The sequence below is a fragment of the Amia ocellicauda genome, chromosome 15, assembly GCF_036373705.1.
Source record: "Amia ocellicauda isolate fAmiCal2 chromosome 15, fAmiCal2.hap1, whole genome shotgun sequence".
In the NCBI taxonomy this organism is placed as follows: Eukaryota; Metazoa; Chordata; class Actinopteri; order Amiiformes; family Amiidae; genus Amia; species Amia ocellicauda.
Genome location: NC_089864.1, coordinates 27,561,618 through 27,576,230, shown reverse-complemented (window position 1 = coordinate 27,576,230; position 14,613 = coordinate 27,561,618). Strand labels below are relative to the sequence as shown.

Here is a 14,613-nt window from a genome sequence, read left to right as displayed (position 1 = left end):
CCTAAATCCTGGATAAATGTTTTGAGTAATCTTTTAAAGTCTCTGAGGGATATTCTTATGTAGGCTGTATTATTCTATTTTGGTAATTTTTCAGTTGCCAAGTTTATAATTGCTCTTGATGGAAATTTACATTTCCGTTCAGACTTCAAGCTCTGCTAATTAAAGAGGAACTGTCTTTGAACTCAGCATTTGACAGTGCCAATGTTATTCCAGTTAAAACAGTAGAACCAATATTTTGTATTTTGGATGTTTTTCATTGTTCAACTGCACTACATTCTTGAATAGTGTAATACACAATACAAGTAGACAATAGACAGTGAGGAATACTGACTAATGACTGCAGTGAGTTTTTTTTTATAAGAAGCCCCCCCGCCTCCCCAGGTAGCACACCTTGCGCACGTGGACATAATTGATTTTGTAAACAACCTTTTAATTATAATTTAACTTCTGAAGCATTTATTTAAATTTATATTATACCCTATGTTAAAATGCCACAAAAAGTAATAGAAACATGCTTGTATATTTGTCCTGTCTCCTGCTGTCTGATTTACAGAACACCTTCCTATTTACAAAGTCCTGAATGATGGCTTTGAAATTAAAGTAAATATTGCAAGCAAGTTCACATTCGATTGACAGTATAGTCAAGTTGTTTAATTGGTCCTGACACATAGTGTCACGGCTACAGCCCAGCACTCAACACCAGTATAAGCACTTCCACTTTTCCCCACTACATGTTACAATCCCCCTTCCTTACCAGTCACTTCTCCCAGCTCTATTCATTCAATCAACATTCCCGAAATCCTAGTGTACTTGTGCAATCACCCTCTGCTCCCATTCGCCCTATACCTCCCAACCTGGTTCTCTGCTCCATATATAAACCCCTCACTAACACTCAGTCATCGCAAAGTTTTGTCAGTGCTTCACTACAATTCTGTGCATTCTCCCCGTGCCTTGTTTAGCCTTATCTCAGCCTTCTATCCTTGACATCCTGACCATGACTTTGCTCTCCCCTGATTGCCGTGTCCTGCCAATATCCAACCCCCACCTGTCTTGACCATCACACCAGCATTGCAACTGGGTTCCCATGTTCCCATGCCATAGCTGATCAGAGATTTTTTTTTCTTTATAATTTTGAGTTTGCTGAATGCTTTTCCTCCATCAGCAACAGTCACAAGTAGTGTGCAGTTCTTACTTTCCCAGGATAGATAATGCCCTTGCATTTTTTTCACCCTTTTTTTGACTTTGTTTTACATTTTGTAAGTGATCATGCATAATGGGGAAACATCAACTGGCTAACATTTAGGCATTTTTGTTTTCTGGTGGGAAATCTTTACCTGGATAACTTTTTCACTACTCCGATATGGAATAAATAAATAAATATGTGCTAATATTATGCTACTTATCATCATCATCATAATGCTATTTCTATATTAATCTAGCATCTGTTAGCAGGAACATTATTTCTGTATATTATTTTTAATAATAAAAGATTATGCCATGCAGTACGATCAAAAAATATATTATTATTATTATGTGAGATAGGTAGGTAGCCTAATATTATTAGATTATAATTTTAATATTATAACTATAATATTATACTAATATTATTATTATTATTTGTTAGTTAATTATTTGCATATTTGCCGGATCGCTACAGTATAGATTCACACAAGATACAGTATAGATTCACACATTATTCCATGAATCTATACTGTACATTCAAAATTAATGTTGAAAAATGTACATTGGAACAACAAAAACATTGAAAATTAAATACGTAGGATTGTTGATCCGTCTAGGTCCATCCCTACCACTGTGTATCTGGCATTGCAACCGACCACCACCCTTGGCCTTGCAGGTGGTGGGCCCACAAGGTGGCTCTACGCAGCCATTTCGGGTTGAGCCCGACTGGGTTACTCAGGTCGCCCGGCCACCAGGCACTCGCCGACGAACCTCACCTCAGACCTTTTTGCCAAGGGAAACCCTACCAGGAGTACTAGCCTCCAGACAACATAACTCCAAGGTTCACAGGATCACACAAGCCATTCCACAACAACTAGGTAGGTTACCATCCTAGGAGGGGTTACAATCCTAGGAAGTCCTAGGTGTCCTAGGTATCCATAACGAACACCATGTTCGAGCACAAGGATGCTCATAAGTTTACTTGATACCAGAGCACCTTGGGCTGAAGGTCAATGATTGACTTTATAGTTGTATCGTCGGACCTAAGGCCGTATGTTTTGGACACCCAGGTGAAGAGAGGGGCAGAGCTGTCAACTGATCAACTCTTAATGGTGAGTTGGGACGCCGGCCAGACATCTGGCTGATGATACTGTGAGGAAAGATTTCAACTCCCACCTCCAGACACATTTTTCGAGTGAGGTCAAGGACATTGAGTCTGAATGGACCTTGTTCAAGATCTAAATTGTGGAGGTGGCCGCAACAAGCTGTGGCATGAAGGTGGTTGGTGCCTGTCAAGGTGGCAAACCTAGGACCCGCTGGTGGACACCGGTGGTGAGGGAAGCTGTCAAGTCAAAGAAGGAGGCCTTCCGAGCAATGCTCGCTCAAGAGGGCTACAGCAGTAGAGGTCACCAAAGCTCGGGTATGGGAGGAGTTTGGAGAGGCCATGGAAAATGACTATTGGACGGCTTCAAAGTTGTTCTGGCAAACCATTCGGAACCTTTGGAGGGGACAGTGGGATGGTGCCCAAGCTGTTCCCAGCAAGGGTGGGTAAACACTGTCCACTACTGGGGAGATCGTTGAGAGGTGGAAGGAACACTTTGAGGAACTCCTCAACATGGTGGACATGCCCTTCTTGCAGGAGGCAGTGCTGGATAGCTCCATCAAGATCGGATCTATCGCTGTAGCTGAGGTTGCTGCGGTGGTCAAGGCCTCCGTGGTGGTAAAGCTGCAGGGGTAGACGAGATTCATCTGGAGATGTTGAAAGTGCTGGACAGTGTTGGGGTGGCATGGCTAACGTGCCTCTTCAATGTTGCATATGGTGGGTACAGTTCCTTTGGATTGGCAAATTGGGGTGGTGGTCCCCATCTTTAAAAAAGGGGACCAGAGTGTGTGTTCCAACTATAGAGGGATCACACTCCTCAACCTCCCTGGTAAAGCCTATGCCATAGTGATGGAGAGGAGACTTCTTCTGTTAGCTGAACCTTGGATTCAGGAGGAACAATGTGGATTCTGTCTGGGCCATGGAACAACGGACCTGCTCTTTGTCCTTTCACAGATATTTGAGGGGGCATGGGAGTATGCTAATCCAGCCTACATGTGTTTTGTGGACTTGGAGAAGGCATACGACTGTGTTCCCCGAGATGTCTCGTGGGAGGTGTTGTGGGAATATGGGGTGCCGGGGCCACTTATGCATGCCATCCGGTCCTTTTATTCTCAAAGCGAGAGTTGTGTCCGTATTCTCGGTATTAAGTTGAAAACGTTCAAGGTGGGTGTTGGACTCCACCAAAGGTGTATCTTGTCCCCAGTCCTGTTTGTGATTTTCATGGAGAGGATATCAAGGTGCAGCCAAGGTAGGGAGGGTATCCAGTTTGGGGGCTTGGAGGTGACATCTCTGCTGTTTGCAGATGATGTTGTTCTTCTTGCCCCATCCAACTGTGAACTCCGACATGCACTCGAACGTTTCACTGCCGAGTGTGAAGCAGTTGGGATGAGAATCAGCACCTCAAAGTCTGTGGCCATGGTTCTCTCTCGGAAAAGAGTGGATTGCTTGTTCCAGGTTAATGGGGAGCAGCTGCCTTTATTGAAGGAGTTTAAGTACCTTGGGGTTTTGTGATGGAAAAGGGGAGTGTGAAATTGACAGGTGGATCGCTGCAGCGTCTGCAGTATTGCGGGAAAGGATAAGATTGTGGGTACAAGCGGCGGAATTTAGGTTTCTCCGCAGGGTTGCTCGACTCACCCTTTGGGATAGGGTGAGGAGCTCAGTAATCCAGGAGAGCCTCGGAGTAGAGTCACTACTTCTCCGGATCGAGAGGAGCCAGTTGAGGTGGTTCGGACATCTGGTAAGGATGCCCCCCAGGAGGATGCCTGCCCAGTGAAGAATGTGAGGTCACTGTGAGCTCACTGTGAGTTCACAGGGAACTCACAGAGAGCTCACACGGTGAGCTCACAGTGAGCTAAATCTGTAACCACTCAGAGAGGTCACAGTGAGCTCACACTGTGAGCTCACGGTGTGATCTCCCTGTGAGCTCCCTGTGAGCTCCCTGTGACCTCCCTGTGACCTAACAGCTCACGGTGTGATCTCCCTGTGAGGTCCCTGTGAGCTCCCTGTGAGCTCCCTGTGACCTCCCTGTGACCTAACAGCTCACGGTGTGAGTTCCCTGTGAGCCAACTGTGAGCTAACTATGCTCACACTGTGGGTTCATTGTGACATGGATATTCAGTAATTAGATTCAAAACATGCACACAGTAATATGTTCAGAAATGTATTTATTAGTGATCTGTACAATGTTTCAATTTGATGAAGCACTTAGAGTTCTACTGTAGTCTTCATTTTGTTAAATTTTCCTTGTTTTACTTCTACCGCCACCTCATCATGAAAATGCTTCACACATTCTGGAATAGAAAATCAAGCTGTAAGTACAACACAATTTGTGGAATATCAATGGAAATTCATGCATGTTCACCGGATACATTATACAAATACTACTCTTCCAAAAAGGATTAAAAAATAATACAATTGCATGACTAATGTTTGGTAACAGTTTAATTCTTTTACCTGACCACTTGGCACAATCCAGTTGATTTTAAAGCCCAAAATCTTTCCTGAAATGACATACTGTAATCAGTTAGCTATAAATATTGCAAGGGGGGAAATCACAATTGTAATAATGTGATTACACTTACTGAAAATCCCTCAAACTCCTCTACTTTGTCCACCAACTGGTTCTGTTCATCCTCATCAGGAATTAATTTTATTAGGATTGATGCCTCATGATGATTCCTTGATTCTGCTCCAGATGCTCCAATTTTTGTTTTAAGAATGATAAATTGAATATTAGTATTTGCTGCAAGACAAAAAAGGTAAAGAACAATTATAGCATCAATTGGAAGAATGAAAATACTTACAAATTACTTAATTTTAAAGAGAATCCATATTTTTCCACCTGCATGACTTCAAGCAAACAATGATCAAATATTTTTCATTACAAATGAAGACCATACCAGATGTCAGGGAGCAGACGTGGCCTTCTCTGAATACACTAAAGAAAAAGTGTATTATTATTTAATCTTATTCCACATTCATAAATGTAGTCATAAAAAACTATCTTTGAAAATGAGGTCAAACAGTATATCCAAAGTATTTCAGCCTCCACAAATTCTTAAGCATTAAGAACTCTTAATGGGTCTGTTTCTCTATAATGTAATTGTTGTATTGTAATAGTCCTCTGGCGTTTTTTAGTTTTAAGTTTTGTTATTGTTACTCTGTAGCCTGTTTTAAACTTAATTAACACTAGAACGGTTATAGACGCTTTTTGTGCAGCTTTCGCAATTCAAAAGTGTGAATGTGAATTTCTCCCGCATATCTGTTCTGTTATTAAATATTTCAATTAAATCAAATTGAGCTCGCCTGTCCGGACCAGCTCAGCAAGTTTCTAACTTTCCTTGAAATTCAGTCAAACCCGGATCCGGATCAAAGCCTTGATCAGCCATTGATCATGATAATGAAATAACGCGGTGCAGCGCTGCGGTCTGCGCCATTTCAAAGCGCTTCACTTTGCACAAGATGTGACATGTTTCTCGGGCGCTGCGGTTGTATGTGGTGCGAAATGTCGGCGATTCTAGTATTTAGTAAAGAAAACTGACACAGCTACAGTGACTCGTAAATATTGCATATTTTGGTTGCAGTTGCTTTGGCTATGATCTCTGGTTTATTCATGATCGCAATTTTCTGCAAAACACAAAAGAAGTAAATGAAAATGCCTTACCATATCGCTCTTTACTGATTCTCTTCTGAGAAATGGCGGAGTGCGGGGTCTTCACAGCCACCAAAGACTCCGCCTTTAAACCAGAGTGAACTCCCGCTTTTCTTCCATCTGTGAGAAGGGCTGCTCTAATACAATCCAGGTGCATCGTGTTAAAAATCCAATCGTTTTGAAAAGAGAAGACTGGAATAAGAAATTATGCAGGTTTTCCATTATGTAGAGAGGAAAAAAATTCACCAAAATTCATGCAAATCCCATAATGCACCGTTTCGGGTAACACAAATGTTGACTATCTAATTTACATATATGATATTTAGCGCCCCCTGTTGAAAAGGTCACAGTGACCAGGTCCCAGTGAGCTCACAGGGAACTCACGCTGTGAGCTCAAAGGTGACCTCACTGTGAGCTCAGTGTGATGTCTGCTCTGGTGAGCTCACAATGTGACCTACATGTGAGCTCACAGTGACCTGGTCGTGAGCTCACGTCTTCACTGGGTGTGCAGCTTTACCGGGCACACCTCACTGGGTGGAGACCCCGAGGCCGACCCCCCCCGCGATGTCTGGGCCTTGACTAGACCTTGACCAAGAAATTTGAACCCTGAAATAATTTTCTACCCCTGGTGTACGCACTTGCCACTGAATAAATACTGAATTCCTGTTTAAACACCAGAATTGCATTTTTCATGCTTCAAAGAAACCCAGTACAGTTAGGAACTGTTACAATATCAATGAACATGTTTCTTTTGATATTCAGCGGATATGAATATACAAGTGGAGGTCAGAGCCTCTATATCAACAAACATAAAACATTAAATTGACGATACACAGTTGAACTGCATAAGGTTTACTTACCTTTAAAATACAACGTGTTCATATATGCAATGGGTACAACAACTAAGAAAAAATAAGTTTGATGTAGCTGATTATTATTCATCACATCTAACTACTGTAGTGATCTAAAGGGAAATGAAGGCAAACACAGGATCTTCCAAGACTTCCAGCTGTTTCTTTTTGTGCGGTGAACTAAAATGGAAACAGCTATGCTTGATTGCCAGTTGGAGAATGATGCACAGCTCCATCATTCAGCACATTTACTTCCAGGCACCCAGCCAGTCCCAGAGATGCAGTGTTGTGGACATAAATGAAGAAGGCATGCACTGATTTTTACCCACCCTAAGGAACTCAACAAGAGGTAGCACCTGGTGCCAACCCTGCCTAGGCCATAGGACTCATCTGGTACTCAATGAGCAGTCTTTTACCAAGCAGAGTTTTTTATTGAGCATTTTTGTGTTCTAGGAAATTAAATAGAACATTGTGTAAACATCTGAAGCTAGATAAAATGTTTTTTTTACTCTAATCATTAAAAAGAGCCGTAGTATTATCCATAGCTTTGTTTTAGAGTGCACCTGATCCATGCTGATTTCTTTAACCTATGTGTAGTACAGGGGCGAGCAGAGATTAACAATTTGACAATGCAATCAGTTCAGAATTGCAGAAAATTACTTAAAAACATATTATAATGAACGGTTGCTGTGAGCAACAAGGTGTTTAAAGCGTATCATCTTTTGTGCAAACCTGGAATTAATAACCTACAGTTTCCATTTTAATTAGCATAACCACTAACACATGTGGCCTGTTCTATCAGAACCAATTACAATTCTGCATTTTCAAAAGCACTGAAATAGAACTCATCAGCCATGAATTACCCAATTTAACGACTATATTAAGATAGAAGATTAAAAGATGTCAGCTATCATACCCACATGTTTTTTGGTTGGGGTGGTTTCATTTACTTATTATATGAAACCTACCATTTCCTTTTTTCATTAATATTTGTTCTGGAAAGCTTATGAGCTTTCTTTTCAGATGGTGCTATTAAATATAATCCGTATGATTGAACAAGATCTTGGATTGCTCATCTTGTCAAAGTGTCAGTTGGAAACAGCAGCTTGGGAAAAGCTGAGACCTCTTCTAGCACTTTGCAGGTTGCTCACTTTCAAATGTTTTATTATATTATTATTTTACAAAAATGGAACCTCTTGTACAAGTTTATGGAACTAAGACAATTCAGGTTCAATGTGATTTATTACAGAGTCCAGAATATAGATCACAGTATACAAGTATACTGGTACAGCAAGGCAAAACAGATACAAAGACTCTCCCAACAGAGACAAATTGTCTCCTTACTCATCTTTATCAATAGCTTTTGAAATACTATTGATACAAAACTGGTAAGCAAACTCTCCTCACCTACCATTTGTTATCCTATTGATACCAGAGAGCCCGCTTCCTCAGCCATCTTTGTTTACCTCCTGTGAATTAGGAAAATACACAAGAACATTTGAGGAGAAGACTTTAAACTGTGGAATATTACCACGGTGGAATTTCCCCAGCTTCAGTTTTATTCCCTACATAATATTATTTTGTTATTTTAGCAAGAAACTTTTCAGGACAGAATTGTGCATTTTTATGGAAGTCAATGTTCAACTGGTTAAAGTTGAACTATAAATGTGTGTCACTAACGGGAATGTTGTTTAGAAAGCAAGGCAGTGTGCCCAAAAAATATATGTTATACACAACCACAAAAGGGGCTGAAAACACATTAAATTAAACAGGCAGTGCTCGTTCACCACTAGGCAAGAACAACACAGAAGTCAACCCAGCTAAATAATTACTTTATAATTTGTGATTTGTCAATATAACCTATGAAGTGTCAAATAGATTCCAATTCACACAAACCAATGTATTAAATATTTAAACCAATGTACTTTGGAAGACACAGAGAATAAACTGAATGTATGACTACTTGTCTGTTTGGTACTTCGTAGGAAGTATTGGTCAATTATGACTACAAATAGTAACCATGAATATGAACTGAACCATTCAGATGGGTAGGCCAGAATCAATGCTCAGCAAAATAATACAATTTGTTAGCCATTAGGCGAGGTGAATAGTAACAGTAAGAAATTAGCAAGCCCAGAAGGGATGCTCATCTGGCTGTATACCCACAATCAAGCTGGCAGGAAGGTGTGCTATCAGAAGGAATTATATGCATTAAATTGTTTTGTATTTTATATTTTGTATTATTCTGATTAGGTTTCTTAAATCAAAGCAAATGTCTTCATGTAATACAAATAAGCTTAATCCTCTGTACACACTGATCATGAAATGAAAACCAGTTTGCTATTTGTATTGTTATGAAAATATGAGTTTGTTATGCCATCAATGCTTTGCTTAATAAGACGTCTAAAACTTTAATAACCAATCACAGGGCCCCCAAGAAAAAGCACACTCCCTTAATATTTATACTTTTTTCCTTATCATGGTACAGAGATGAGATTTTGATCAGTGATATATTGAATAGACACAATATTTGTCTGATCTCCTATCTGTATACTCTTTTCTGTTCTGGACCTAACTGTGTATGTGTGTGTATATATATATATATATATATATATATATATATATATATATATGAATGTAACTTAAAAACATCTGTGCACTACAGTGTCTTCACTTCTATGAGGTGCTGGCCCAAATAAGGCAAAAATATATAAAGACAATTAAATTTTGTAGCCGCACTCTCACTAATTAGTTAAATAACTAAATAAATAACAAATAAGTGAGAGTGCAGCTACAAAATTTAATTTTCTTTATATATATATATATATATATACACTGCACATTTTGTTCTGCACATCTTTTTTCACAGACTTCACTTAAATCTTGTGTTTTTACAAATTTAGAAAATAATTAACCCTTTGGGCAGCACGGTGGCGCGGTGGTTAGTGCTGCTGCCTCACAGCTCCAGGCATCCTAGGTTCAAGTCTTGGCTCAGGGTGTCTGTCTGTGTGGAGTTTGCTTGTTCTCCCTGTGTCCGTGTGGGTTTCCTCCCACCATCCAAAGACATGCAGGTTAGGTTAATTGGCCAAGCTAAATTGTCCTGTTTGTGTGTTGCTCATTTGTTGAGCTTCATCAGTGAAAACAGCTGTTCACACAGGTATGTGCTTCAAATATTGAGAGGACTTGTGCAGCATGCAGGCAGGTCTGTGGTAATAAGGGCTGAAACTCTGCAGTGCCAATGGAATTGAACTTTGCCTTAAGTGTGTCATTGCATTCGAATTTGATCAATTCCATCTGGATGTCCTCTGGAGCATTGCTTACATCAACACCAAACGGGATGGAGAAAAGCTGAATTGCTGTTTATTAAAATCTGAGAAGTGGTGCTCAAATTCTTTACACAAGAAGTTCAGTTTTGCAGCGAATCCAGCGCTTGGAATAATGACGTTTGTGAGAGAGTTAGATGGCTTGGCAAGTCAGGAAATGGAAAAGTTTTCCTTGCTGCATTTGCTTCTCCTCTAAACGTAATTTAAGCTGAAATGTTTCACACTGTCATACATCTCTGTTATGACCTGTTTACTGCCCTGTAGCATCACGTTTCAGGTGTTAAGATGCTCAGTAACATCATGTAGAAATGCAATATCGCACAGCCAGCTTTCATCCGAGAGCTCTGATAATTGTCTCCCTTTGTTTTGCAGAAAAAGTCTGATTTCTCCCTGTAGCTCAAAAAATGTTTAGAGTACTATAGCCTGACTCTTCTGTGTGATAAGGCAAATCACCACATTCAACGTTAAGCTCCTCAAGTGATGCCTGGAATCGGCGCTGATTTAAACCTCTAGCTCTGATCAAATGTACAGTTTTTGTTACTGTGTGCATTACATGATCCATATTCAGCACCTTCCCACACAACGCTTCCTGATGTACAATGCAATGACAAAGTGTCCTGGGACACTGACAGTTTTCCTCCCATAGCTTTTTTGCATCCTAGCAAACAGACCTGTTTTTTCACCACACAGCGCAGGTGCTCCGTCTGTGGTCAGACCCACTCAGTTCTCCCACGGCAACTTAATTCGGTTCATGCATCTCTCAACTTGCTGAAATATGTAATTTGCTGTGGTGGTGCCGTGCATTGCTGCAGCGTCCAAAAGCTCTTCAGTAACATTTAGATCTGAATTTACCCCCTGGATAAAAATAGATAACTGGGCTGTTTCCATTATACCAGTGCTCTTGTCAACAGCAAGCGAGTATGCAATTAAATGACTTGCTTTTTCGGCTAGCTGGTCTTAGAGATTAGCAGCTAAATCATCTACTCTCTCGGCAACGTTATTTCGTAAGAGACCGACATTTGCAAACAAATGCTTTTTGTATGGACACACTACATTGCTGACTTTAAGCATACAGTTCTTTAAAAAAGCACCCTCAGAGAAAGACCTTGACGTTTTGGCAATTTCATGGGATACGATGTAACTCGTTTTAAAAGCAGAATCGTTCTCTGTTTTTGCCCTTTTGAACATGGTTTTCTGTAATTCAAGACTATTTAAATTCAGCCACTTTGTGCAGCCTTATTTTGAATTCTTTCATCACGGCTAAACTCTCCTTACAAACGAGACATACAGGTTTTAAACTCTGCTCCACAAACAGATATTCCCACTCCCACCTTTCCTGAAACACTGTACCTTCCTTGTCAATTTTTCTCTTCTTGGACATTTTGAGTTGATTACTGAAAGAACAGGAACGTAGAAAGTAACTCAGCCCATGATTGGCTGTTAAAACCCTACCTTGTGAATTTCCAAATACACAAGGTGTCACGGGCCTAATTACTTAATGATACACCACCTTTGCAGGGGCCAGATTAAAACCATTGGGGGGCTGTATTCGGCCCACGGGCCTTGAGTTTGACACCCCTGCTGTAGTGTATTGAATACACTACGTCATGTTGTAAAGAAAACACTGTTTTACGGTAACACTAGCTTTATGTTAATGACTTAGTGTGTGTTTAGAATGAGACCGAACCAGAGTGAATGAAATGAGTATGTGTGCTTCTAATTAATAAAATAAACAAATATTACACTGGCGACAAGGATTATGAACTGACAAAGAGACACGCTACGTGCAACATGGACTCAAAAAAAAGAAAAGAAAAGGAAAGCCAGAAAGCAACGTGAAAAGTAAACGTGAGTACTCCTGGAAGTTTTCTTCACTGCACAATGATGCTGCCCAGCAACATTGCCTTTCCCATATTTGATTCAGAGACAGAACAAAGCTCAGTGGGTCCGCAGTGGAATAAATGGTTGCAAAGATTTGACAATTACACAACTGCACTGAATATTACCAGGGATGGGAGACAGAAAGCATCTCTTTTACACCTCACTGGGGAAAGAGTGTATGATATATATACGACACACTGTCAGCAGACCCAGATAGATATGCGGATGTAAAACGAAAACTGACAAACTATTTTTCCCCGAAAAAGAATGTGCAGTATGAAGTGTATGTATTCAAGAAAGCATCACAACAACCGGACAAAAATCTGGATGCATACCAAACCAGGCTTCGCATGTTAGAAAAAATGGTGAGTTTGATAATATCAAGAAAGAAATAAAAGCACAAATAATACAAAGCTGCACCTCGTCAAGATTGAGATGACGAGTGCTGATAGAGCCAGAGCTGTCATTAACAGATCTTCTTAATCACGGCAGAGCACTCGAGATTTCTGAAATGCAAGTTACATGCATTGAAAAATGTGGAGAAGCTACTGTCAACGAGGTAGTCCACAAACAAACTCCAAAGACAGACTTTAAAACAAACACACAAAAATGGATGACAAGCACACAATGTAGAAACTGTGGTGGGACATATCCACACCATGGAGACTGTCCAGCAAAGGGCAAGGAATGCAATGCCTGTGGGAAGCAAAATCATTTTGCAAGACAGTTCCGCTCAAAGTTGCAGCAAGCAGGACAATGAAAGACTACCTACAACAAAACCAGAAGGCACAGCTCACAATCTAAAGTCAAGTAAATAATAACAGCTCAATTTTAAGCTATGATACGGCTTTGGAGTTAGGGCTGCTCAAAATAGTCAATGCAATACCTCCCTCACCACAAGATGCACTGTGTCAGATGAACTGGTAGATCGATATCCTGAACTTTTTCATGGAATAGGGAAACTTAAAATTTCCAAGTGCGCCTTCATATCAACCCTGACATATGGCCAGCAACACAGCCACACCAGAGTCCCATTCCTCATAAGGACGAAAGTAGAAGCAGAACTGAAACTACTAGAAGATGACGATATCATAGAGACAGTGACTGGACCAACACCCTGGGTCTCCCTAATAGTGACACCTCCAAAGCCTAAAGACACACAAAAAGTGAGGATCTGTGTTGACATGAGGCAAGCTAACACAGCAATACTACGCGAACGCCACATAACTCCAACTATGGATGATGTAGTTCACAAGCTAAATGGAGCAACAGTGTTCTCCAAACTCGATCTGAAGGCTGGCTACCACCAAACTAGAACTATACCCAGACAGTAGATACATCACCACTTTCACAAAGCACATGGGACTGAGAAGATATAAACGCCTGAACTTTGGAATATCATCAGCAGCTGAAGTATTCTAAAATACCATACATCAAACATTGCAGGGCATATCTGGTGTCAAAAACCTGAATGATGAAATCATTGTGTATGGTGCTACGCAGGAAGAACATGATAAAAACCTCACTGCTTCCACAGACTAAAAGAAAGTGAAAAGACACTTAATCACAGTAAATGTGAGTACAACAAAACAAAGCTAGAATTCTTTGGTTTTATCTTCTCAGCTGGTGGCATATCTGCTGACCCCAAAAAGTAGTTGCAATACACCAGGCCAGCAATCCCAAAGATGCCAGTGAAATTCGAAGCCTCCTTGGAATGGCTAGTTTTTGCTCATGATTCATTCCACATTTTGCTACTGTTACAGCGCCTTTGAGAGAGCTTATAAGTTAAGTTGTTACATGGCATTGGGGTGAGGAACAAGAAATAGTACTGAAGACACTCAAAGACAAGTACAACTATGGCATATTTTAATCCAAGCATAGAAACTGAACTAATTGTTGATGCTAGCCCTGTAGGTCTACGAGCCATCCTCCTTCAACAGGACAGTTTTAAGCAATACCTAATAGCATATGCAAGCTGGTCTCTCAGTGATGTTGAGAGACGATACTCACAGACAGAATGTGAAGCACTAGCTATAGTGTGGATTTGTGAACATTTCCACCTTTACATCTACGGCAACCCAGTCACGCTAATAACCGATCACGAACCTCTAGAGCTGATATGGAACAACCTCTGCTCCAAACCGCCTGCACGCATTGAACGATGGGGACTGCGACTACAACCTTACAATCTCCAAATTAAATACAGAAGGGGATCAGACAATTCAGCTGACTACATGTCACGTCATCCAATCCCGGCAAAGACACCTGATAGCTACAGAGCAGTTAAAGTCACAGAAGAATACGTCAACTTCATAGCTCAGTTTGCAACACCCAATGCCATGACTCTAGCAGAAATACAGCAGGAGATGCTGAAGGATCCAATTCCTCAAACAGTCAAAGAAATAATACAACAAGACACATGGAACACCATTGCCTGCAATACGCCATATGCTGCTGAATTAAAGCCGTAAATGCTTTTGCATTGAGATTACGATCTCACAAAACGATGAAATACTCCTGAGAGGATCCAGGATAGTCATATCATCTACACTTCAGCACAAAGTACTTTTGCTTGCTCATGAAGGACACCAAGGGATAGTTAAGACAAAGAGCCTATTCCGT

The 14,613-nt window shown here is 40.6% G+C and overlaps 1 long non-coding RNA gene across 1 annotated transcript; it reads right to left on the bottom strand.

Annotated features, from left to right (window-relative positions):
• Positions 1 to 4,432: 4,432 nt before the first annotated feature.
• LOC136771984 (uncharacterized) lies at positions 4,433 to 4,785 on the bottom strand. The gene is made up of 2 exons (XR_010822406.1): positions 4,739 to 4,785; positions 4,433 to 4,575 (listed from the first exon to the last, which is right to left on the bottom strand). It is a non-coding gene; the product is annotated as an uncharacterized LOC136771984 (long non-coding RNA).
• Positions 4,786 to 14,613: the final 9,828 nt, after the last annotated feature.